General features: G+C 52.2%; 1 pseudogene; it reads right to left on the reverse strand.

Annotated features, from left to right (window-relative positions):
- Window positions 1–723: 723 nt before the first annotated feature.
- On the reverse strand, window positions 724–13,547 carry LOC127193041 (integrin beta-2-like protein; annotated as a pseudogene).
- Window positions 13,548–23,436: the final 9,889 nt, after the last annotated feature.

Consider the following 23,436-nt stretch of genomic DNA (forward strand, 5'->3'; position numbering starts at 1 on the left):
GGTGGTGGTGGTAGGGGTCCAAAAGCACGAGACAGATGTCACCCGAATGGGCAAGGTGCACAGGTGTGTGAGGGCACACAGGTGTGTTGGGGCACAGCACGATGCAGAGATGCGTGAGTGTGTCAGGATGCACAGGTGTGATGCATCCTGTGAAGATGGGAGACTTCACAGATGTCAGGCTGCATGGGTGTGTTAGGGTGCATGTTGTGTGAGTGTATACTTGTGTGTTAGGGTGTCCTGGTGAATCAGGGTGTACAGATATGTAAGGCTGTGTGAGTTTGCCAAGGTGCATATTATTGGTGTGTTGGGGTACAATAGTGGGTCAGTTTGTACTGTTATGAAAAGTTTAACAGATGTGTCAAGGTACATTGTGTGTGAGTGTAGACTGCCGTGTTAGGGTGCCCTGGCGATTAAGGTATACAGGTGTGCAAGGCTGAGCAGGTGGTTCAGGGTACACGGGCTTGTCAAAGTTCACAGTGTGAAATATGTGAGTCTGTCCACCTACAAGTTGGTCCTGTACTGAGAGATCTAGGGCACCTTGGTGGTCAGCACAGCAGCGTAAGTGAGGGCGGAAACAGACTAATCCTGGGAGAAGACGAAGGGCAGAGCCAGTGGAAACCGGATCCAAGATTCCTAGGGAAGTAGAGGCTCCCCTCAAATGAGGCCTCATCTTGCAGAGAAGTGTGGTGTGGTTGTGTCCCTGAGGGTGTGTGGAAGAGACACTCACATATACTGATGGCAGGGGTTGAGACGGAAACACCCGGGGCACTCCTCACACAGTGGCAGCTGGTGGCCTGGGTCACACACACATCTGTGGCAGTGACATCGAACATGGCCACCACCCCACTCCACAAGCCTGTCGTTCACGCAGCCCTCGGAGGACTTCCGGCACAGGCAGGCTGAGCCACTAAAGCCGCCCTGGCAACTGCATTGGCTGCAGGAGCAGGAGCCCCTCTCTGGAGAACAGTTGAAGTCACCATGGCTACCTTCCTGAAGGCAGGTAGGGACCAGAGATCACCACCTGGGCCCTTGCCTGAGACTGCCTTGCAGGGAGGACTATATTACAATGCCTTCTGCTGTCTGCTTCTACCTATTCCTCCTCACACGTCCCCACAACACCAGGGCAAAGACATGGCGACCGGGGAGGCCCCCCACCCCTCCAGCAACACAGCCACTTCTCAGCCAGACTGGGCCTCCATCATGTGTGAATAGCTCTAGGGGTCAGGACTGTTAGCCCCGTTGCCCTACTAGAACAGTGCCTGATCCTTGCAGACATGGAAGGCCTGCCTAGGCTTGCTGCTTTGCTGTGGCTCAGTGAATCTAGCAATCACCTGTCCACCTGCCTGTCCCTGTGTGTGTCCCACTCAGTGTCTCCCAGTGCAAACTGACAAGAAAGTCCTCGCTGGGCCACCGAAGACTTGGCCATCGTATCTCTCACAGTTGATATTGTCACACTCGCAGTGGCGCCCAAAGATCACCTTGTTGGGGCATGTCACTGGCATGGCACAAATACCGCCCACAGTTGCAGTCTCCTAGTCCAGAGCACAGGATGGAGCTGTTGTCCTTCCGGCAGCTTCTCTCCAGTTCCTGGCTGCTCTGGCACTCACAGTTTTTTCCCCCCTTGGCATAGCCAGGGCTGCACCTGGGGCAGTGCTAAGGCTCTCCCCTTGGATGGGCACACTTTCAGCTCCTTTAGGCTCAGTACACATCCAACAGCAAGCATGGCTCACCACACCTGCCCTTTTCTCAATGGTCTCCTGAGCTTACACCCAGAATGGAATGTGTAGTAGGCCCTGAGATCCCCCCTGAGGCTGGAGTGGCCAAGCATAAAGCTTGACCTCAGCCCGTGAACAGTCTCTCTGAGGGTTTGCTGTGGCACTATGCAGTTAATCATGCAGACAGACCATGTGGGGTGAATGCTACACTACGTGCGGCTTCTGAATGTCCCTGGGTCTCAGGTGGCTGATGGACCAGACCTCAGCTCTGACCTGTCCTGTCCTTGGCCCTTGCCTGCTACTGGACCTCTGTCTTCCGGTGAGAGGAGTTTCCTGTCAGCCAGTTCTCGACCTTGGTCCCTTCACAGCCAGAGAGTGGAGAGCGACGTTAGCATTGCTGAGGAACACCTGGTTGGGGAGTGACAGACAGCAAGGGCTTTGGGGGTGTGAACCCCAGGATCCCCACTAGTTCCTCTCTCATCATGCAGCCTAGGAACTATCTAGAAGGATGATGTTCTGTGGGTTGTTCATGAACACCTTCCCTACGGGCTGGTGTGCCACAGCCTGTCCATTCCCACTCACCCCCACACACATGTCCTATGACTGGGAAAGGCTGGTTAGCCTGGGCTTCCTGGGTCCACCTCACATAAAGACACCTTTCTAGTGGGTTGGCCTGCCAAGGGCTGCCTGTGCCTGCCTCACGGGCAGATGCCACACTCCACGGCACCCTTACCTCCACAGAGGCTGTGCTCCTGACTCTGGTCCTGGCAGTGGCACACACACTGGAGCAGGACCTGCACAGTCACTGTGTCAGTGAAGCCCGGTGCCCGGATGGAGAAGAGCTGCTCCTGCAAGCACTCTGAAGCCATGACGTTGGCTGACCTAGAGGAGATTGGTGGGCCTCAGATGGGGGCCGTGGTGGCCAGGGTCACGGCTGTGCTCTTTTCCCCCTCAGGGGTAAGACTGATGTCAGGGGAGGGCTGGCAGGAGTTCTCTCTGCAGAAGAGGAAGGAGGATTGGAGCTGGATCTTGGGATGGACTATGGAGCAGGCTGGGGGATGGCCCGAGCCCTGCATAACCCGCAGCCCTCACTCCAAGCCATGCTGTGGGTCAGACTAGGGAGGCAGTGTTTTCATTATATACAGAGTAGGGGATTTTTAGAGTGAATCCGTGAGGTACAACAGTTTCCCTTGTGCCGTGCCCGGAAGTCCAGTGCGCTAAGATACCAGACCGTCACGGGGTGGGGCTGAGGTGTTGATGCCTTTTATTCAACTCAGAATAAAGTCAAGCACCCCAGGCAGTAACAGCACCTACATGTGGCCCCAGGAGGGCGGCACTGGCTGCAGAGTGCCCTGGTTTGCCAAGTCAAGCCACATCTAAAATAAATTTAAACCACACGGTACTTAAAAAAAAAGAAAAAGAGGAGAAATTTCAGTAAAAACAAATAACACACATCACACCAGAAAATTAGAATAGAACTGGTCAAATTCCCATGTGGACCATCCAGCACCAGGGGACGGCTTGCAAGAACTGGCAGAGGAGCAAGGCCTTTGGCGTGTAGTGTTGGTTCACAAGCACAAAGGAAAACGGAAATCAGGGGTGACAAATTTATATCTATCGTGTCAGGGAGATAACTCAGTTCATATTCCTGTTCAGCTGTGTGGCTTGAGCCTTGACGTTCACGTCAGAAGATAAAATGAAAACAAAAGTAAGAAAACCTGACCCAACCCAATCCTGTTTGTGTCTCGCTGCATGCCTAGCACTTGCCTCTAGGGGGTGCTGGTGTCTCATGGCTGGTTGGTGGATCTGGGCTATTCCAGGCTGGGTCTGGGTGGGGTTTGCTGGGGTCTGTGCATTTGGTGCCCCTTAACATTGCCACAGTGACAGGACCCTGTCTCTGCTAAGGGAGAAGGCGCTGGCTGCTGGCCTCCAATTGCTTTTGCTCTGTTTCTTCCTACACGTCCCTGGGACCGAGTTACTGAGATGGATGCCTGAAGGGTCCCCAGCTCTGGTCCTGGCACTGGCACTCACATTGGGAAACGTGATGTTGGGATGGGCACCCCAGGCTCACAGGGTCATCCGTCTGCACATCGTCACAGATCCCTCTGGATTTGCCCGTATGTACTTGATGCTCTGTTACTGCAGAAGGAATTGTCGGTGACTTTCGGGGTGTTGGGGATTGGTGGTGTGGTCCACGGAGACTCTGGAGGAGTGTTTCTGTGGACAGAGCAGCCACACTCAGAAGTGACAGGCCCAGCTGTCCCTGCCGCCCCCCCCCCCCACAGTACCGTGGCACCATTGCACTTCCCGCGCCCCCCCTGCTTGTGTTGATGACAAAAACACCTACTGGGAGCTCGGTGAGTTTTTCGGGATGGGACAGAAGGCTGATGCCATCAGGGCTTGCTCTGTGGCGGGCTGCTGGCAGGTGACCAGCACAGACATAGCTGTGAGCTCTGTGAGGACTGTCCGGTCAATGTTGAATTCCAGGGTTAGCAGGGGAGGGGACTGTTGAAGTGGTGTGAGACACAGAAGGAAGGAGGGCGGTACAGATGGCATCTGGAGAGTAGGCAGTGATGATGTCACCCAAGTCATCCCTGTAAAGGCCGAGCTAGACATGGCTGGGCAGTGGCCTTACACAGGAGCCTTCTTGGAGGGCCTGGAGCTCACAAGGCTAGAGAAGGAAGAGACACATCTCCTTAGTCAGTGACAGCAGAGTCACAGAGGCCCCCCCCTACACTTGTGCCACCACCCCCAGGATGTTTGGCCATAGAAGCCTAGGTTTGAATTTGGGGGTGCCTGTCACTTGTAGATTGCTGTATCTGCAGGAGAAAATGGAGTCTGAGCAACGAGCAGTGTTTGGGGCATGCTGATGTCTGCCAGAACCCTGGAGCCCTGAGGGAGGGAACCCGGATGCAATTGGACAGATCACACACCACGGAGGAAGATGAGGAATGAGAGGCTTCAGGACTGGCTTGGGGCAGGGTTGGGGCTGGCAGGCAAGAGGTTCTGTGCCAGTTGGTTTTTTTTTTCCCTCAACTTAACACAAATCAGAGCCACCTCAGAAGAGGTGACCTCAAGTGAGGAATTCTCTTCATCAGATTGGGTGTGTCTGTGAGCGCATTTTCTTAATTGCTAATTGATGCAGCAGGGCCCAGTCCACTGTGGGTGGTGCCATACCTAGGCAGGTGGGCCTGGGATGTATGAGAAAAGTTATCTGAGCAAGCCATACGGAGCAAGTCAGTAAGCAGCGTTCTTCCAAGGCCTAGGCTTCTGTTCCTGCCTCCAGGTTCCTGTTTGAGTTCCTGCCTTGGTGTCTTTGGTTAATAACAAGGTTTAAACTGAATAGTCCCTTTCTCCCCAAGTTACTTTAGCAGAGCAAAGGAAAGTGAGCCAGGACAGGCCCGCCTCTCCAAGGCTGTATACACAGGTTTTACTGAGGTGATTTTTGGGGTCTCCCCAGCCTATGAGGCAGTATGTGCTCTTCCCTGCCATCTGCCCTCCTACATCTCTATGGTGGCTGCCAGGGAAGAGCCCCATTCGAGCAGGGCTTGGAACGTGCGTTTCAGGGTGAGCCAGGTGAGGTCTGGGGTGGCACACACCATCCCATCACTCACCAGCAAGAGGAAATTCCCTGTACTATGTGTCTGTCCAGAAGACCGCTAGGCGCCTGCAGGGGCTGCAGGAAGCTAGCGCAGGGCCTCATAACTCAGGCTCTGCTAACTGTGATGTTCGGACCACCTCACACAGCTGCTCCAGGGGGCTCACACTGTAGGTGTTGTTAATGAGCTGTGCCACTGGAGCCGCCTGACAGTTCCCTGGTGGCCAACGTGGGAATTAATGTGGTGAGTTTCTGTTGGGATAGAAGATTGAGCTGGCACCTGCTCCATGCTCATGAGGGCCTGTGACACCCAGAGGGTCCCACGGTGATGCCCACCTGAGCCCCCACCTCACCGAATCACAGAACGAGCACCAGCAGCATGCTGGGAGTGCCAATACCTGGCTCTCAGTACCCTCAAGTCTGTGGTGCCATCCTGTCAGTCAATCTCAGTTTCAACCTGGTGATGTCACTGACATGGAAACATGCACCTGGCTCACTGTGGGGCACAGATGACTCTAGAGTGTGGTAAAACCACAGGAAGAGGTAACCCCTGGGCATTACTGTGTTTGAGTACCCTAATTTTAGTGTTGACCGTGACACACAGCCCTGTGACAATCAGCTCTGGCAGGACGGATCGGCTTCCCAGAGCGTCGCTGGAGATGGCCCAGCCTAACCCTGCACAACAGACAGGCCAGCACCCTCCCCACTATTGTCACAGTGTCATTTAAGGACTGTGTCACAATTTATGAAGAAGGGAATTGCTCCCCTCTCCATGAACATCCTACTGATAGTCAGGCCACGCCTCTACCCAGCACTGTCCTGTGACTCTCTAGAATGGTCTGTCCTCCCTGTGAAGCACAGAAGGCTTACCAGAGCCACCAGCCTTCTCTGAGCTCTGCAACTCACTGCCGCTTGCCTTGGCCACCGGACCAGCCCACCAGAAATTTAGGTTCCGCCCTGTCCATTTTATGGGAGTTTGTTCTCGCTGAAGCCCAGAAGCATGGACAAAGGAGGGTCTTGTGTGTGTGACAATGCTCCCAATGACCCCGACCAACCTCCAAGGAACAGAGACGTAGCAAGGCCTATGGACCTCCCAAGGCAAAGGAAGTGGTGAGACTCAAGTCTCCTATCTGTGGCTTCCTCCCTTGTCCCCATGCTGTCTGTGGGATTATGAGTCCTGCCACAGAGAGCAAAGAGTTAGGATCCTCCACAGCCCTGTGAGGAGGGGGACTATCCTAGCCCAGTTACAGATGAGGGCACAGGAGCTGTGGCATCCTGGTATGGATGCCCTGGCTGGCAACCTATGTGGAGCCAACACTGGCCCCCTTCTTTTTTGGTGTCTCTGTAGAGTATTCCTCCCCACCCCCACTTCTCTGGAGTCTGGAAACCTGGCAGCAAGAATTGTAGTTTGCCTGTTGTCCTGGCAACCAAGGCTTGCCCAAGACCCATGATGTGACCCAATCCTGAGCCCTCATTCAGCCACGCACATCCAACAAAAGTCACCTTCCCAGCCATTGTAGGATCCAGGCTCACACTCAACCCAGGCTGGCACCTGGCTGTTGTGTAAGGCTGCAGAGCCTCAGGGGGCAGACACATGGGAAGTCCACCTGAATATACACACATCTGGACGATGTCAGGGGACCCTGTTGTCACTCTCAGATGGGGAGAATTTGTTCCTGGAGGAGGAGAGGGAGCTGCTTTCTGAATGAACTGGATGAATTTGCTCAGGGGGCCCTACAGCAGGCCCTCTCAGGCGGTCATCACTGTAACACACAGAGGCGGAAGCTGAGGTCCCACTGCAGACCTTAGGCCTGAGGCTCTCACGTAGGAACCCCTGCTGGCCCCGAAGAACTGGTCACCAGACTTTACAAGTAGATTGTGGTCACCATCTTCCTCATCTCAGGCCAGTGGACACGTGTCTCACTCTGGCCTCAGGCTCTCAATCTGGGCCCATGGAGGCTGCTAGAGGCCCAGCGAGGCTGCAAGAATGCACCCTGCAGCTGAAATGCCTCTGTGGATCAAGACCCGGCGCTCTTACCTCATAGGTTTTCACCATCCCCGGAAGGCACCACGAAGATGGGCTGGGTGTTGTTTTCAGCCGGTTTGCTCACCAGCTGGAGCACTGAGGGCTAGTCCTGGGGAGAAAGGACATCCTGTCAAGCTGCCCAGCCAAAGCAAGTGCCCAGGGCTCCGAGGACTGCGGTGCCAGCTCAAGTCCAGGCTGCCCCTGTCCTGTGCCTGTATTTTCCCTGAACAAGGTGTTGCAGACACAGAATTCAGCAGAAATGGATGCTACTGAAAGACCGTTGGGTAACGCCAGGCTTTGTGCTGTGCATGGCCTCTTGGTGCAGACCCAGGGTCCTTCTTATCCTTGCTGGCAGCCTCTCCTCCTAGCTCATATCCAGCCTTATGACCCAGCAGGGACCCACAGCTGCCATGCTAGGCTGGCATCAGGTAGGGGACCTTCACTGTCTCCAAACTGACCATGAGTCCTGCTGCAGCTTGCACATGGGAGGTCTTCCTCCCAGCGAACTCCATCCCCTAGGGACTGTGTCTCTTGGTGTGGATCCAGGGTCCCCCCTCCCCCTGAGTTCTTCTCAATGGCAGCTCCTAGCCCATCTGTGTTCCATTGTAACTTCCCGCTGACTTGCAGAACAGGGGAGACTGTCTTCAGTGTGTCTCTGTGTCCTACCACTGTGCTCTGCCCTGAGGCTGTCATCTCCACTCACTTGTTCCTTAGGTTGCTTGGAGGTTTCCAAGGCTCGGAAGAGGTGGAGCTGTGTGACCCTGCCCTCCCTGTTGTGTAGGGCACAAGTTTGTGAGAGTTCCGGTTTTGTCTGTTATGTGTCACGCAGGGCTGACCCTCAGAGAGTGCCAGGAAGAAAGGGGGCTCACAGGTTCCCTCCAGCTCTTGTATGCGCCGTCTTCCAGGTGACAGTGACCATCACTGGTGTTCAGTCTGGCAGCCGGAGTCTTGTCTTTAGTAGGGTGGAGATCGTCGTCAGTGGCTAGCACCAGAAACCATGTCCCACCGCGCCCTGAGGAAGAAATGGCTTGGGGTTACCTGCTGTGCTTTCTCAGCTGGGCCCCCAGGAGCCATGTGTGGCGGCTTGCCGGCTGGGGCCACCGCGCCTCCTCCTCTGGGGTTTCACAGCAGCCAGATAACAGAAATCCTGAGGGCTCCAGATGTATGGTCCACAGGGCATCTGGAGTGTGGGTGGAGTTGGGCCTGTGTCCCCTCCTGGGCCTCTGTCCAGTCACTGACTCAGGACTGAGTCTGAGATGCGTCTGTTAAAGATGCCTGCAGTGTGGGGTGAGGGGACATAAAACACATATCTACTTCCAACAAGTTGAGCTTCTACAGCCCATCCCTCCAGCCCCAGGACTAGACTCCCCAAAACATCCCCAAAGAAGGAGAAGGAGACTGTGGTGCCCATCATGTCAGGTAAGTCCAGGGAAGGGACCACAGGGGATTGCATCTTCCTGGGTCACCCTGGAAAGAAATGTGTGCCCATGATCTGAGCACACTATATCTGGGGCCGCAGGGAGGCTACAAGCTGAGAGCTGAGCCAGGACAGACTCAGCTTGATGCAACAGTGACATTATAAACAGAGCCTGAGCCAGCTGAAGGCTGGTGTTTGTCTGAGAGAGGAGCCGGGAGTGGACACTGGGTAGGGATTGCTGTCTTGGCTGGTAGTGAGATTGGCTCCTGACTTAAGACATGGGGTGAGGTCCAGCTTACAGTGGAATCCAGGCAGGCTTTGGGAGAGCCAGTGGCATCAACAGTGAGTTCTGTGAGTGACTTCCAGGCCCCTTTGTCCCCTTCCCTTCCTTCTCTCCCTCCTGGCCTGCCTCCAGTGGCTCTCTAGGGGTCTGGTAAGGGTTTTTCTTCTTAGCCTGACAGCCAGCAAAGGGGCCATTGGCTTGAGTCTTTGAGGGAACCCTGGCTAGTGTGAGCAGCTTGCAGTAACCCCAAGAGGCCCCATACTTGAGGAGGCCTGCAGACCTCAGCAGGGCTTGGGAGGCTCGCCAGGCACAGGGCGACTTGCACCATAGCATCCAGCTGTCCCTGTGGGGTTTCCAGGTTTCCAGAAACCAGTCCCTACTCCCTCTGAAACTGGCTGGAGCTGGCGGTCAGCTTCAGGATGTGTTTGTAGGTGGTGTTGGCGATGTATCCGAAGCCTGAGGGGAGCAGGTGAGGGCGCAAGGCCAGGGTGGTGGGAGGCGAGCCTGGCAGACAACCGGTCTTGTGGTAAAGCAAGGGAGCAAGCGGGGATGGTGCATGTGAGTATTTATGCATGTGTGTTGTGGGCACGCCTGTGTGCACTTGTGTGCATCCACAATTGTGTGGGTTCAGTATACATATGTGTGCTCTTGTATGTATGTATGTAAGCATGTCTAGGTGTGGATATGCCTAGTTCATATGTGTCACCATATATTTATCTAAGAACGTGTGTGTACCAGTTATTTTATACATGTGTGAGCATGCCTGCGGGTGTCACTCACAGCATACAAGCGTGTGAATGTGCACACACGTGTCCAAGTATGAGGGAGTAAGTCCATCACCATGCAGGGAAGAGAGAGTGCTGTTCTGGGGAGCTGGGCCATGTGGAGCTATGTGCACATACCACACAGGCACTCGCCCAAGCCTAATGCTCTGTGAACCTGTTGGTGCTTGTGGAACGCGGACCCTCTGACCTGCAGCTCACTGTGGTAACTACCTTCTTGCTACAGTTGCTACTTAATCGACACACTTTGATGCTCATTGATTTTTAGAGATTAGCACTTCTGAGGTGTGAGCATGTGAAAAGATGAATGAAAGAGAAGAAAAGCAGAGGACTGACTCGTGGCATCGGGACTGCACAGAGACCCTGAGCGGATACAGACCCACCTCCACCCACACGCCACAGGCGCCGAGGACTCTGCACCGGAGCCCTCAGATCTCCGCCTCTGCTGTGTGGGAGCAGGAGTTGACCAGGATTTGGGGGAAAGCTGAGGCAGGAGCCTGCAGTGGCTGGTGCACCTTACCGACGTGACCTGATCTAGTGATCTCATTGAGGGCTTGGAGCAGTTCACTGCCCAGCGCCTGGACATTGGAGAGGCGGCCTCGCATGTAGCCAGAGAGGGCCATCTGGAAGGATAGGTCCATGGAGTTGTCCTGGGTCTGCCGGAAATTCACTGTGAATGCTGCTGTTTGACCTGTGAGGGAAGGGAGTAGTGTCACCGGCCTGGGCAGGTCAGCTCTCTCTGTAGATCCTCAGGCCCTCAGTTTCATCGCTGCTTGGGTCAGCAGCATCCTTAGAAAGGCACTGATAGCAATGACTGGTGGCGTATGCCTTTACCCTCAGCACTTGGGAGGCAGAGGCAGGAGAATCTGTGTGTTTGACGACAGTCTGGGCTACATGGTAGGACCTTGTCTTAAAAAGGGGAGGTGGGAAACCAAGAACTTTCCTGCCTCTTCCTGCCACCTAAGGACCCTGAGCAGACAGCTGAAGAGGCTTCCGGGGGGACACAGATCTGGTGGGTGAGTTACTCAGCTGGTGGAGTCAGCCCACACAGCCTTTTGCTCCTGCCTGAGGCTCAGTCTGCTACTTTGTTTCTCTGGGGCCAGGCCTCATAGGAACGCTGGGGCTTGTGTTCCAAAACACTTGTGGTCATGGTCAAACCTGTTGAGTAATTTGGTTGAAATCTATTGGCTGCAGGACTCATCAGAGCTCTTATTCTGTCAAGAATATCTTGGCCTTCTGAGAGTGAATGCAACAGTATTTTCTAAATGGTTTGTTATCCCTTTAAAAAAACACAAATCAGAACAAAAATGCAACTCAGGGAAAATAGAGACTGGACATCTGGTGCCAACACAGACAATGGAGGTTGGGTTCTTGCTTGGAGGCAGCAAGAGGCAGAGCTATAGAGAAACTCAGTCTTTTAAATTAGAAAAAATACATGTTATGATGTGCGTGGTGTGTGGTGTGGCGTGTGTGTATCCTTAAGTCAACTCCTGCCTCAGCCTCCTGAGGGTTTTGGGAGCTCAGGTGTCTGGGGCTTGGACATCAGTCAGGTTCCCAGCAGCCTTCAGGCCAACTTGGTTACACAGCCTGTAATGGCTAGAGTTGACTGTCCATCTCACAGAGTCTAGCATCACCTGGGAGATAGGCCTCTGGGAAATCCTGGGGTGGGGGACGGCCTTGATTGTATTAATGGCGGTGGGAAGATCTGTCCACTGTGGGCGGCACCACTCCCTGGCTGGGATCCTGGGCTCTTTGAGTTGGACGAGGGAGCTGAGCAGTGGCTTGTGTGTATTACCCTCTGCTTCCTGACGATAGATGTGATCAACAGCTGCCTCCAGCCTCTGCTGCCTCGACTTCCCCACAATGATGAGGGGTGTGTGTGTGTGTGTGTGTGTGTGTGTGTGTGTTGTGTTGTGCATCCTTGAACTGTGAGCCACACCCTCTCTCCTTTGAGCTGCCTCTGACATATGCTTTATTACAGCATCAGAAAAAGAGGTGGAAGTGGAGGCACTGTGTGCCTGTCCGCAGGGACATCCAGGGATGCTGGCTGAGCTCCTGTGAATGCCACGTGCCTGGTCCACCCCAGCCAAGCTCAAGCCCACCTGGTCCCAAGAAAAGTGTCACATTTTGTGGCGACAGTTGCTTCTGGTTCCTGTCCTTGTCCTCCTGGGGTTCAGCAAGGCTCTTGGGGTCTACAAGGTACTCAGATGTGCAACCCCTTAACAACAGTTGCCCTGGAGTACCACAGCGAAGTGAGTTGGGCTCCCATTGGTCTGTGAGGTTCTGGGGAGAGGGCCAGCTTTGTGTCAGAGGGAAACTGACTGACCATGAAGGACTGAAGACCATGGCCTATCTCCTCCTCACTCGCCCTTCAAATTTGACATAGAAACCTCTGTGGATTCGCCTCTCCCAAGGGCCCCACGCCATGCAGAGGCATGGACTGCAGCCCCTTTTCTGCCCCTGAACCACTCCCTTCAGCAGCATGTACTTGAGTTCAAATCCCGGCAACTACGTAGAAAGTAGTGACACATGTGCCTGTAACCCAAGCACAGGCATGTCTGGCCGCCAGCCCAGTTTCAGGTTCATTGAGGTCCTGTTTCAAGGAAAAATGGTGGGAGAATGACATTCTGTTCTGCTACTTGTGTGCACATGCACGCACACCCACCCACATACACCCACTCCCACACCCACCCACATACACCTCACCCCCACCCACCTCACCCACCCACACACACCCACCCATACCCACACCCACATACCTATACACCCACGCACCCACATACATCTATGCACACCCACATACACCCCACCCACCTATACCCACATCCACACACCTGCACACCCACCCACCTCACCTACCCCCACCCCACCCACCTTACCCACCCACCCACACCCACATACACCCATACCCACACACCTCCCACACCCACCTCTCTCTCCCTTTCCCTCTCTATACCCTCAAGTACTGGCAACAAATGGCAAAAGTCATTGTGACAGCGTCCAGAACAGCTTAGAGGGGACACGGGCAGGCCCGAGACACGGAAGGCAGCATCCCTGGGCAAATGGTAGTCATAGACTACTGACCATGATAGAAATGTATATATTCACCAGAGGAGGGGAAGAAGGAAGGAGGGAGAGACAGACAGAGACAGAGAGGAGAAAGAGACAGATAAGGCAGACAGTAACAGCGGGAGCAGGGGAAGGGCGGGGAGTATCACAGAGAGAAAAAGAGGGACAGGGAGGGAGGGAGAGAAAGTCAGACAGAAAGACACAGATAGAGACAGAGAAAGAGACAGAGGTCAGACAGAGACACACACAGACAGATATACAGAGAGAGAGAGAGAGAGAGAGAGAGAGAGAGAGAGAGAGAGAGGGAGACTGCCAGTCAACCCATGCAGTTCTTACCAGCTTCCGACACCAGCAGCTGGGCCCTGGCTGGATACAGTACCGACAGGTGCTCACCTTGTCCTTGGTGCAGGACTGGGATGGGGCTGGGGAGAGAGGTTGGGTGAGTAGGATCTACCTCTTCCCCCTGCTGCTCCAGAATCAATTGAGCTGGGTGGGAGGAGGTTCAGGATGGGTCAGGTCAGGGTCTGCAGTGGCCCTAGGTGACTCACATCCATGAGGTGTGCCTGTTGCTTCCAGAATGCCTCATGTGGAGGTGACTTCATAGAACTCACCAGATCCTAGAGACAGCAGCAGCCCAGCTAGGAGGAGTAGCAGGGGTCACCGGTCCGGCATGTCCTATAAAGGAAGGGCTTGGTGACTTTTACGGGCTCCCTTCTGGCTTGTCTGAAAGCAGGGTGTTATGTCTGCTGAGGGTGAGGTGGAGAGGGTCTTGTCCCTGCTGCCACAGGGTCTGAGAATCCGATGGGTTCCATACAACTCAGACACCAGTGTCATCAGGTTCAGAGAAGGAGGAGAGTGGGGACGCATGCCTATTGAAGTGGCTGGGGCACCAAGCACAGAGGACAGGGTACTCACTGTAGGGCACATACTCATAGACTTTTGCTGTACTAACACACACACACACACCCACACCATATGTCAACACAGATGTAGCATACCCATTACATGTTACAAAATGCAACACACAACTCATACACCCACATACACACGTGCCCCCTGCTCCTGAGGCCAGGGTCATAAACCTTGTGTGGCTAAGTCTTCAAAGCATAGAGCCTGGGCTACAAGCTGAGACTCTGCCCCTGTGGTGTTGGAGGCTGTGTGTGTTTGTGTGTGTGTGTGTGCGCGCACGCGCGCGCACACGGGCACATGTGTGGCTGTGGGTCAGTGCTTGCTCTAGACCGCTCCCCACCACCGACAGCCTCTAACCTTTCCTTAAGGTGTCTCTGAGTCAACAGCCTCAGGGCTAGTCAGTTGTCTGGCAGACACAAGGCTTCCAGGGACTTAGTTACTGGGTGGTTCACACCAGTTCTGGGTGAGGGCCGCCTAGACTAGATTTATTCTCTTTCCAAGGCTGTTGACTGGACTCTCCTTGCCCCCCAAAACCGCCCCCCAACCCCCCTACTCCCCTGACCAACCCCTCTGCCAAAAAAACCACCACTGGGGACAGCATGCAAGATCCCGTATCCCTTGACAGGGGGATGGAAATGTACCCTCGGGGCACCCTGCACTGTGCAGAGAGCTGGAGGAGGCTGGGGTTACAGCAAGGCTGACCCCATACATAGACTGCAGGGTCCCTATGACCTGAAGACAGGCAGCCTGATGGGAGCACCAGGTAGAGAGCAGCAACTCATGAGGAAACAGCACAGCTCAGCCTTTCCCCTCCTTCCTTTCCACCTCCACCCTCCACTGGTATCAGACTGTAGTCTCTTTGGCCTTACAATATGGGTGTAAGACCAGCAACTCCAGAGGAATGCTCCAGGCCTTCAGGCACCATTGGAACCGCTGAGCACCCAGCCCCATGGTCTAAGCAGCTACCAGTGTGTAGGCAGACACTGAGCTTCCACTGTGTGAATCCACCTAATAAATTCCCTTTTATGACATAGATTCATCGCATTGGTTCTTTTCCTCCTCAGAGCATGGCGACACAACACAGAGTATACGGGGTCCTGGGGTACAGTTTCAGACATCATTACAGTTTTTGCTACTGAGGCATTGGTCCCAAAGAGTCAATAAACACAGTATTTAAGCAATCTGTAGAATTAAAACTGATGATAGATCCAAAGGAATCTATTTTTTGCAATTATAAACATGATCACAGTTTATATTTTATAAAAATATTTGTTTACACAATTTATGTTTTCCCCCTCTTGTGTCCAGGTTTATAAATGACTCAGCTCAGTCTGACTCCTTGGAGCTTTGATTCTTATAAATACCACAAACAGTAACTTTATTATGTTCTTTCCAAACGTTTAATTTCTTTCTCCTGCTTCATGACATGATGGTCCAAGTCTTGGTAAGACTCTGAGTTCTTAGGCTAATACATGGCTGTTGTTGAGCATTCTTTCTCACAGAGAATTTGAATTCTAAAATAAGGACACTAAAATTAAGCCTTAAAAAGAAGCTGTCTGCCTACAAGCTTGCCTGCCTGTCAGTCAGTCAGTCTGCCTGTCTGTCTGTCTGTCTATCTATCTATCTATCTATCTATCTATCTATCTATCTATCTATCATCTATCCATCCATCTACCTACCTACCTACCATCTGTCCTTTTTTTGCTAACGCAGTCCTCTCTGCACTCTGGATTCGTGTAGCTATGGTAACTGAACCTGCTCATGTGCCTAACTGTTCATAAGGATACTATGGGAAGCGAAATGGTTAGCGACTCATTGGAATTCTCTCTTCATGTGGCTGGAATGTTGATTTGTATTAGTCAGTTGTGCTGTTTAGTATTTTGGTAAACTTGACACGGGCTAGAGTTGTGGGGAAGAGGGAACTTCAGGTGAGAGAGGAAATGCCTGTATGCAAGTTTGTGGAGGCTTTTTCTTGATTAATGACTGGCCTAGACAGGTGTCCAGAGTGGTATAAGAAAGTAGGTTGAGCAAGCGAGCTGTAAGCAGTGCTCCTCCATGACCTCTGTCTTCGTTCCTGCTTTTGGGGTCCTGTCTTCAGTTCTTGACCTGACTTCACTCAGCAATGGACTGAGGGTTGTAAGCTGAAACAAACCCTTTTCTCCCCAAGTTGCCTTTAGTCAGTGTCTTATGACATAAACAGAGAAAAAACTAGAATAAAATTGGCACCAGCAAGTGCACTATTGCTGTGACACACCTGACCATGTTGTTGGGAGCATTAGGAACTCTGGGCTGGGAAATCCACCACTGCTCAGAGCTCAAGGGGCTGTTCTGTTAGAGCTTAGAGGGCAATGCTGACAGCACTGCCGACAGTGGGGGCCTGGCTTGTGAAGTTTAGGAGAGCGCTTTAGAGTTTCTGGAAGACTCTATCAGGGCCATTCGTTTTATATTTCAAATTAAGACTGCTGCTCCTTGTCAGCTGGCATTGGAGAATCAGCTGGGATTAAGAAGAGACCAACACCACTGAAGTGAAACCTTTGCTTTACTGGGACAATCAATGCTGGTCAGCCAGAGCTGAGCAATTAGTGGTGATTAAGAAGAGACCAGCAGCACTGTGGTGGAATCTTCTGCAGGGTCAGCACACGGAAGCCACGGTCTCCGTGGGGAGACCATGGCTGTGTCTAGAGCTGCCAGCAGGACTTGTTCATGTGTAGGAGTCTCCCAGGTGGTACTTGTTTTGAAGGCATGAAGGGGTCATGAAGGGCAGCTGAGGCTTGGCACTGTGTCATAGGGCTAGCTAGCGTCTCCCTGAGTGTCGCTGCCTCCATTTATCAGAATGGAGCTGACAAAGGAGGATGACTGAAGTCTCATGCGATAGCCAACTTTATTTAGAGCCGTAGATTATACTCCGAGAGTTAAGAAGGCCATGAGCAAAAGTCTTAGGAGTTTAAGCTATATACAATCACAATGAGAAACCACACATGGTGTCTAGAGGATAGCGCAAACGTTTAATTAGAAAGCTACAGCAAGCAATAATGAGTAATTTGAAGTAACCTCACTCCTATCTGCTACACCTGGGAGCAGCACGCAACACCTTCCAAGAACATTTGGAAGAAACTGAGGTTACAAGACTCCTGTTTTCTTGGAACGCTGTCACAGGTACTCAGAGTTCTCGTCACACGAATCCGTTCCTGGCCCGTGTTTTGACACCTGAGGACAGGCCAGGAGAGGCCAGTCTCAGTTGCAGCAGTGACCCCAGAAATTGGAGGTGCCTGGACAATGGGAGGACCACCGAGGCAGGAGCAGCTGTGGGGTGGAGTCACCCTCATGTGTGACGAAGTGTTCGCTGTGAATGGCAGAACCAGAGGTGTGGGATTGTCAGAAGCCTTCACACTCAGGATGTTGAGTAAGTACCAGATATTAAATACTAAGCTATTTGAAACATTGAGTTTTGATTTTGTTTTTGTCTGATTGAAACGGCATGTACTGATTATTCCCTGCTGAAATAAGACGTATGTAACTTATTTTTAATTTTACTGTTGAGAAACTTTGGACTTTCAAAGAGATATCGGATATTTTAAAGAGACTAAAATTTTAAATTGTTTGATTTTTTTTTTCTTTTTTGGTTTTTCGAGACAGGGTCTTTCTGTGTTAGCCTTGGCTGTCCTGGAGTTGCTTTGTAGACCAGGCTGACCTTGAACTCACAGCGATCCACCTGCCTCTGCCTCCCGAGTGCTGGGACTAAAGGCGCGCACACCATGCCCGGCTTGAATTTCTTAAAGTGTGGGATTTTCAAATTTACTGTTTTATATTGTGACATTAATGTGAGATCTTGGGGATAAGCAAAAAAAAAAAAAAAAAAAAAAAAGTTATGGTTTAATAGCAATGTATTTGTGTTTCAAGTTGACAAGGGGTCAATTGTAATGGTTAGTTTTTGTTTGTTTTGTCAACTTGACACAAGCTAGAGTTATCTGGGGGAGAAAAAAACACCCTCAAAAACAAACAAACAAACAAAAAAACCAAAAACCAAACCAAACCAAAACAACCCCAAAAAAACAAAACACTTCCACCAGATCGCCTGTAGCTATTTTCTTGACGATAAGTGACTGAGGTGGGAGAGCTCACTGTGGACAGTGCCACCAGCAAGTCAGGTGGTGCTGGATTATATAAAGAAGCAACCTGAGATGAGAAGGAGGCGGGGGAGGAAGGGACAGGGAGGGAGAGAAAAGGGGGAGGGAGAAGGAGGAGGGAGAGGGAGGAAAGAGGAGGGAGGAGGAAAGACAGGGAGGAGGGAGAGGGAGGAGGAAGAGAAAAGAGGGAGGGAGAGGGAGGAGAGACGGAGGAGGGAGAGAAAAGGGGGAGGGAGAGGAGAAGAGACAGGGAGGAGGGAGAGAAGAGGAGGGAGGAGGGAGAGGCCAATGATGAATTAGACGACTCAAGGCTTACTCCTCTGATTTAGGTCCCACTAACTAAATTTTCATCGTCTTCCCAGATCCTACACAGTACAACCCTAGCTGCCTCCATTGATGAGGTGAGGGCTGTGATGGCCCATTCATTACTCTAAAATGCCACCTTTGAACCCTGTAGCTGTAGGGACCAAACTGTCAGCTCGTGAGCCTTTGGGAACAGCTCATATTTAAACCAAGATTATGAGAAAGTCAGTATCCAGCCACCATCCTCTGGCCCCTTTATCCAGTACAGAGTGCCCACGGGCTTTGTTGCTCTCCCGATATTGGACTTCATGGCCAGCCACCCCATCCCCACCCCCCCCCCCTGCCTCCCACCCCTGCCCCCCAACTCCCCCACTCCCTGCCCCTTTGTTAGATTCTGGGTCGCCTTTCTCTAAGGTCCCTTCTCAAGGTTATCTTTGCAACAGATGATGTGTGTTTCTGGAGTGCTTGCTGCGTGCTTACTGGTGCAGGGAATGGCAGGCCAAACATACAAATGTTTAGTGGAATTTATTCTGTTGGTAATTTGAATTCTAATCACACTCCTGCTTGCTTTATTATAAAACATTTATCCTTCTCCAACTTCCAAGCGTTGTTGAGGCCCTGGAATTTGCTCGTGTGTCTGAGAGATGTGAGACTTCTTAGCCTAGGTGTCTAGTACAGCGTCAAGAGGGCAGGTTAGGCAGCCTAATTGTTTCTCCCCTGAGGGCAAAACCCAGAGCCATCCAGAAACAGACAACCTGTTGGCTCACAGATGCGATTCTAACCCCACTGGCTCCCTGCAGCACCTCTCATGAATCCAAAGAAATTTCAGGTGTCAGAAGAGACCCATGCCTAGGCCGGCCCAGCCTTGGCCTTCCACGTAGATATTTAGGGTGTATTTCCTAATATAAAATATCAAATTCAGCTCTAGGGGCTCATTTACTGTCTCCAAATGCTGCTTGCTCCCTGGGTGTTCCTTCACGACCTTAGCTAGAGACAGACAGTCCTCCCTCCAAAATGTTCACAATAACAGGAGACAGGGCAGGAAAAGATGGATCCGATAGGTAGTGATAGAAGTAGACAGTTGTTACAGGGACTACCATAACCAAGGCAGGAGAAACTTAAGGGGTGTAACATTACTGAGCCACAGAATAGTCACATGGCCTGAGAGCGTGCCTCCCCGACCCGTTATAATAAGCATCTTCCTGTATCAGTGGAAAGGCCTGGTGACAGTGCAGCCATTGGTCCATGTGACGACCACTGGAGATTCTCTCGTCATGAGCTTTCTGCTCTGATACACATAGATGGGCTAAGCATCAAATATTTAGGACTCTGTACTTCATCCCAGGCTCAAATCAAGGACACATGGTCCTTGTCCTAAGTTTAGCAGGGACCCCACAGTGCAGAGCATTCTATAAAACAACCTTGCAGAACTCTTAAAAAAAAAACCTGTTATAACAAACAAAGCAAATAACCACAAAACAACAAAGATGTAGCCAAAAGATTATTCTAAGTAAAAGATTAAAGACCTGCAAGGATCAAGTGTATGAGGACTTGGTGCCATCGTGGGTAACTGTGGCACTGGAATTCAGGTTTACATACTTAGCAAGATTGTTTGTTGCCCATGTTAAATAAAATCAAAATATTAAAAAAATATCAGTTTTCTCAGAAGAAACATTCTGGGATAGAGTGTTATTTATAATGATTTCAACTAAATTCCAAGTGATGTAGCCAACAAAAGGGAGGGAAGAGAGGACCAACAAGCAGATGAGGGACCACGTTAACAATCGAGGGCTCATGGTGGTTGTCGGCTTAGACTTATATATATCTGATGATCTACAAACTTCTGCAGTAAAAAAAAAAAATCTACACCGTGGTGCACCTATGTCCAGGCTTTGTCCTGAGATATCAGCCTGTGGGCCCTGCACTGTAAGCTTCAAGTAAGTCCCAGCTGGTGTTTGGTCCTGTGGCCGTAGAATGTGCTGGTAGCTAGTGCCTCTGTGGCAGGAGGAACCTTACAGCAGAGTCCTTCAAATGGAAGAAGAAACCCTATTATTTTTCCTGAAATTCTTGCCCCAGGTTTTGTTGTGTTCCTGCGGCCTGTGACATCAAACCATGCCACCTATCTGACATAGCTGTTTTGGAGCCATGTTTAACCTGAGGAGTCTACAGCCTTTGATCTCACTCTGCTTTGGCCTTGCTGTGGCTGAGTGACTCAAGCAGACAGCATCAGTTCAGTTTTCCTTCTGAGGAAAGGCAGGCAGGCAGGCAGGCAGGAAGGAAGGAAGGCAGGAAGGCAGGAAGGAAGGAAGGCAGGAAGGAAGGAAGGAAGGCAGGCAGGAAGGAAGGAAGGCAGAAAGGAAGGCAGGCAGGAAGGAAGGAAGGAAGGAAGGAAGGAAGGCAGGCAGGCAGGAAGGAAGGCAGGCAGGCAGGCAGGAAGAAAGGCAGGCAGGAAGGAGGGAAGGCAGGCAGGAAGGAAGGAAGGCAGGAAGGAAGGAAGGCAGGCAGGCAGGAAGGAAAGAAGGCAGGCAGGCAGGCAGGAAGGAAGGAAGGAAGGCAGGCAGGCAGGAAGGAAGGCAGGCAGGCAGGCAGGCAGGAAGGAAGGAAGGCAGGCAGGCAGGCAGGCAGGAAGGAAGGAAGGAAGGAAGGAAGGAAGGCAGGCAGGAAGGAAGGAAGGCAGGCAGGCAGGCAGGCAGGAAGGAAGGAAGGAAGGCAGGCAGGAAGGAAGGAAGGCAGGCAGGCAGGCAGGAAGGAAGGAAGGCAGCAGGCAGGCAGGAAGGAAGGAAGGCAGGAAGGAAGGAAGGCAGGCAGGCAGGCAGGAAGGAAGGAAGGCAGGCAGGCAGGCAGGCAGGAAGGCAGGCAGGCAGGAAGGAAGGAAGGAAGGAAGGAAGGCAGGCAGGCAGGTAGGCAGGCAGGAAGGAAGGCAGGAAGGCAGGCAGGAAGGAAGGAAGGCAGGCAGGAAGGAAGGAAGGAAGGAAGGCAGGCAGGAAGGCAGGCAGGAAGGAAGGCAGGCAGGAAGGAAGGAAGGCAGGCAGGCAGGCAGGAAGGCAGGCAGGCAGGCAGGCAGGAAGGAAGGAAGGCAGGCAGGCAGGAAGGAAGGAAGGCAGGCAGGCAGGAAGGAAGGAAGGAAGGCAGCAGGAGGAAGGAAGGGGAAGGAAGGAGGAAGGCAGGCAGGAAGGAAGGCAGGCAGGCCGGCAGGAAGGCAGGCAGGCAGGCAGGAAGGAAGGCAGCAGGCAGGAAGGAAGGAAAGGCAGCAAGCAGGAAGAAGGAAGGCAGGCAGGCAGGAAGGAAGGCAGGCAGGCAGGAAGGAAGGAAGGCAGCAGGCAGGAAGGAAGGAAGGAAGGCAGGAAGGAAGGAAGGCAGGCAGGAAGGAAGGAAGGCAGGCAGGAAGGAAGGAAGGCAGGCAGGCAGGAAGGAAGGAAGGCAGGCAGGCAGGCAGGAAGGAAGGAAGGCAGGCAGGAAGGAAGGAAGGAAGGCAGGCAGGAAGGCAGGCAGGCAGGCAGGAAGGAAGGCAGGCAGGCAGGCAGGAGCGAAGGCAGGCAGGCAGGAAGAGAAGGCAGGCAGGCAGGCAGGCAGGAAGGAAGGAAGGAAGGAAGGAAGGAAGGCAGGCAGGAAGGAAGGCAGGCAGGCAGGAAGGAAGGAAGGAAGGCAGGCAGGCAGGAAGGCAGGCAGGCAGGCAGGCAGGAAGGAAGGAAGGCAGGAAGGAAGGAAGGAAGGCAGGCAGGCAGGCAGGAAGGAAGGAAGGCAGGAAGGAAGGAAGGAAGGCAGGAAGGAAGAAAGGAAGGCAGGCAGGAAGGAAGGAAGGCAGGCAGGAAGGAAGGAAGGAAGGAAGGCAGGCAGCAAGGAAGGCAGGCAGGAAGGAAGGAAGGAAGGAAGGCAGGCAGGAAAGAAGGCAGACAATAGTTCTGGAAAGGAGTCTGAGGATTTCTCAGGAGGAGGTTTATCTTTAAGTTGTGTTTACACAGCTCACTTTTAATTTGCCCCTTGGTAGGGTTCCTCTCATTCCCAAGGTGTACCAGGCACTGTGCTGGGGCATACCATGGAACTGTGTGAAATGGTCCACTGTCTCCCCATAAAATTAAGGAATAACCAGAATATGCCATGGTGGTCCACTGAGAAGTTCTGCCACTCTCACAGTGCAGAGACCCACCTCCTCCTTGGAAACGTTTTCTTTGTGCTCCATGGACTTATCATTTTATTTTTAGTCTTTGTTTTTGCTCGAAAAATAGTGTTTGCACAGATATCTATGGTGCAGTGCCTGCTCTGATTCATGGATACACAGGGATCAACCTAGGTAAATTTCCATATTCGTATCTTCAAAGTTTTATCAGGACTGTGAGTCCTCTCAAAATCCCATCTTCTCCATCTCTCTCGCTGCCCCCTCTCTCCTTCATCTTCTCTTCCCTCTTTTTCTTCCTTTATCTCTGTCTCTAGTTTTAGAAGCTGGACATGGACTCCAAAGCCTTGCGCATGTTAGGCAAGCTTCTCCCACTGGGCTACTCTGTGACCCTTGCTCTGCTAAATGTTAGGTGAGCAGGTTGAGGCTCTGCCAGCTGTGCAAGGGGGAGGGACCGGGAAAGAGGAAGACAGGAGCGATGCGATGAGCAGGATCCCTGCTCAGAGACCAAGCCTACAGCTGAGCCTCAGGCCAAGCCCCTTCCCTATTGGCCAGGATCAGTGCTTTTGTTTAGATAGAGTGAGGACCAGAGTGTGGCTGTTCTTCTGCCAGGGTCTCCCCCAGACAAGAAAGAGTGATGAGGGTGAGGGGAAGAGGTGTGCTCTTATCATCACACCTTCTCTAAATTTCAAGAAATAACCACTGAGGCCTTTAGAAAACTCATTAACTCCCTCATCTGCATAGAGATTGGAACTTGTTAACTGATCATTAATAGCATTTTCCCTCTTTAATTAAAATTTGTTGCCAGAGGAGAGTATGGGTTTTCTGGGGAGACACATAAAAGGCAGGAAGGTGAGGTAGCGCCCCAGCTTTGGAGATACATAGACAGCTAGACACTCAGACATCATAGCCCCTCCCCCAACCTTCGCCTTGTCCATCCTGTTTGACGTAACCGCTAAGTCTCTGTCATGGCTATGAAAGAACAGTGACTTTCACAACATAAGCCAAGAAAACAAGACAGAACTAAACATCTTTACCTTGATCATAGGAATGACATTCCTGAAGGCAAATAGTAGGGGATGGTGTGTTAATA

This window comes from Acomys russatus, chromosome 8 (genome assembly GCF_903995435.1).
Source record: "Acomys russatus chromosome 8, mAcoRus1.1, whole genome shotgun sequence".
Classification (NCBI taxonomy): domain Eukaryota; kingdom Metazoa; phylum Chordata; class Mammalia; order Rodentia; family Muridae; genus Acomys; species Acomys russatus.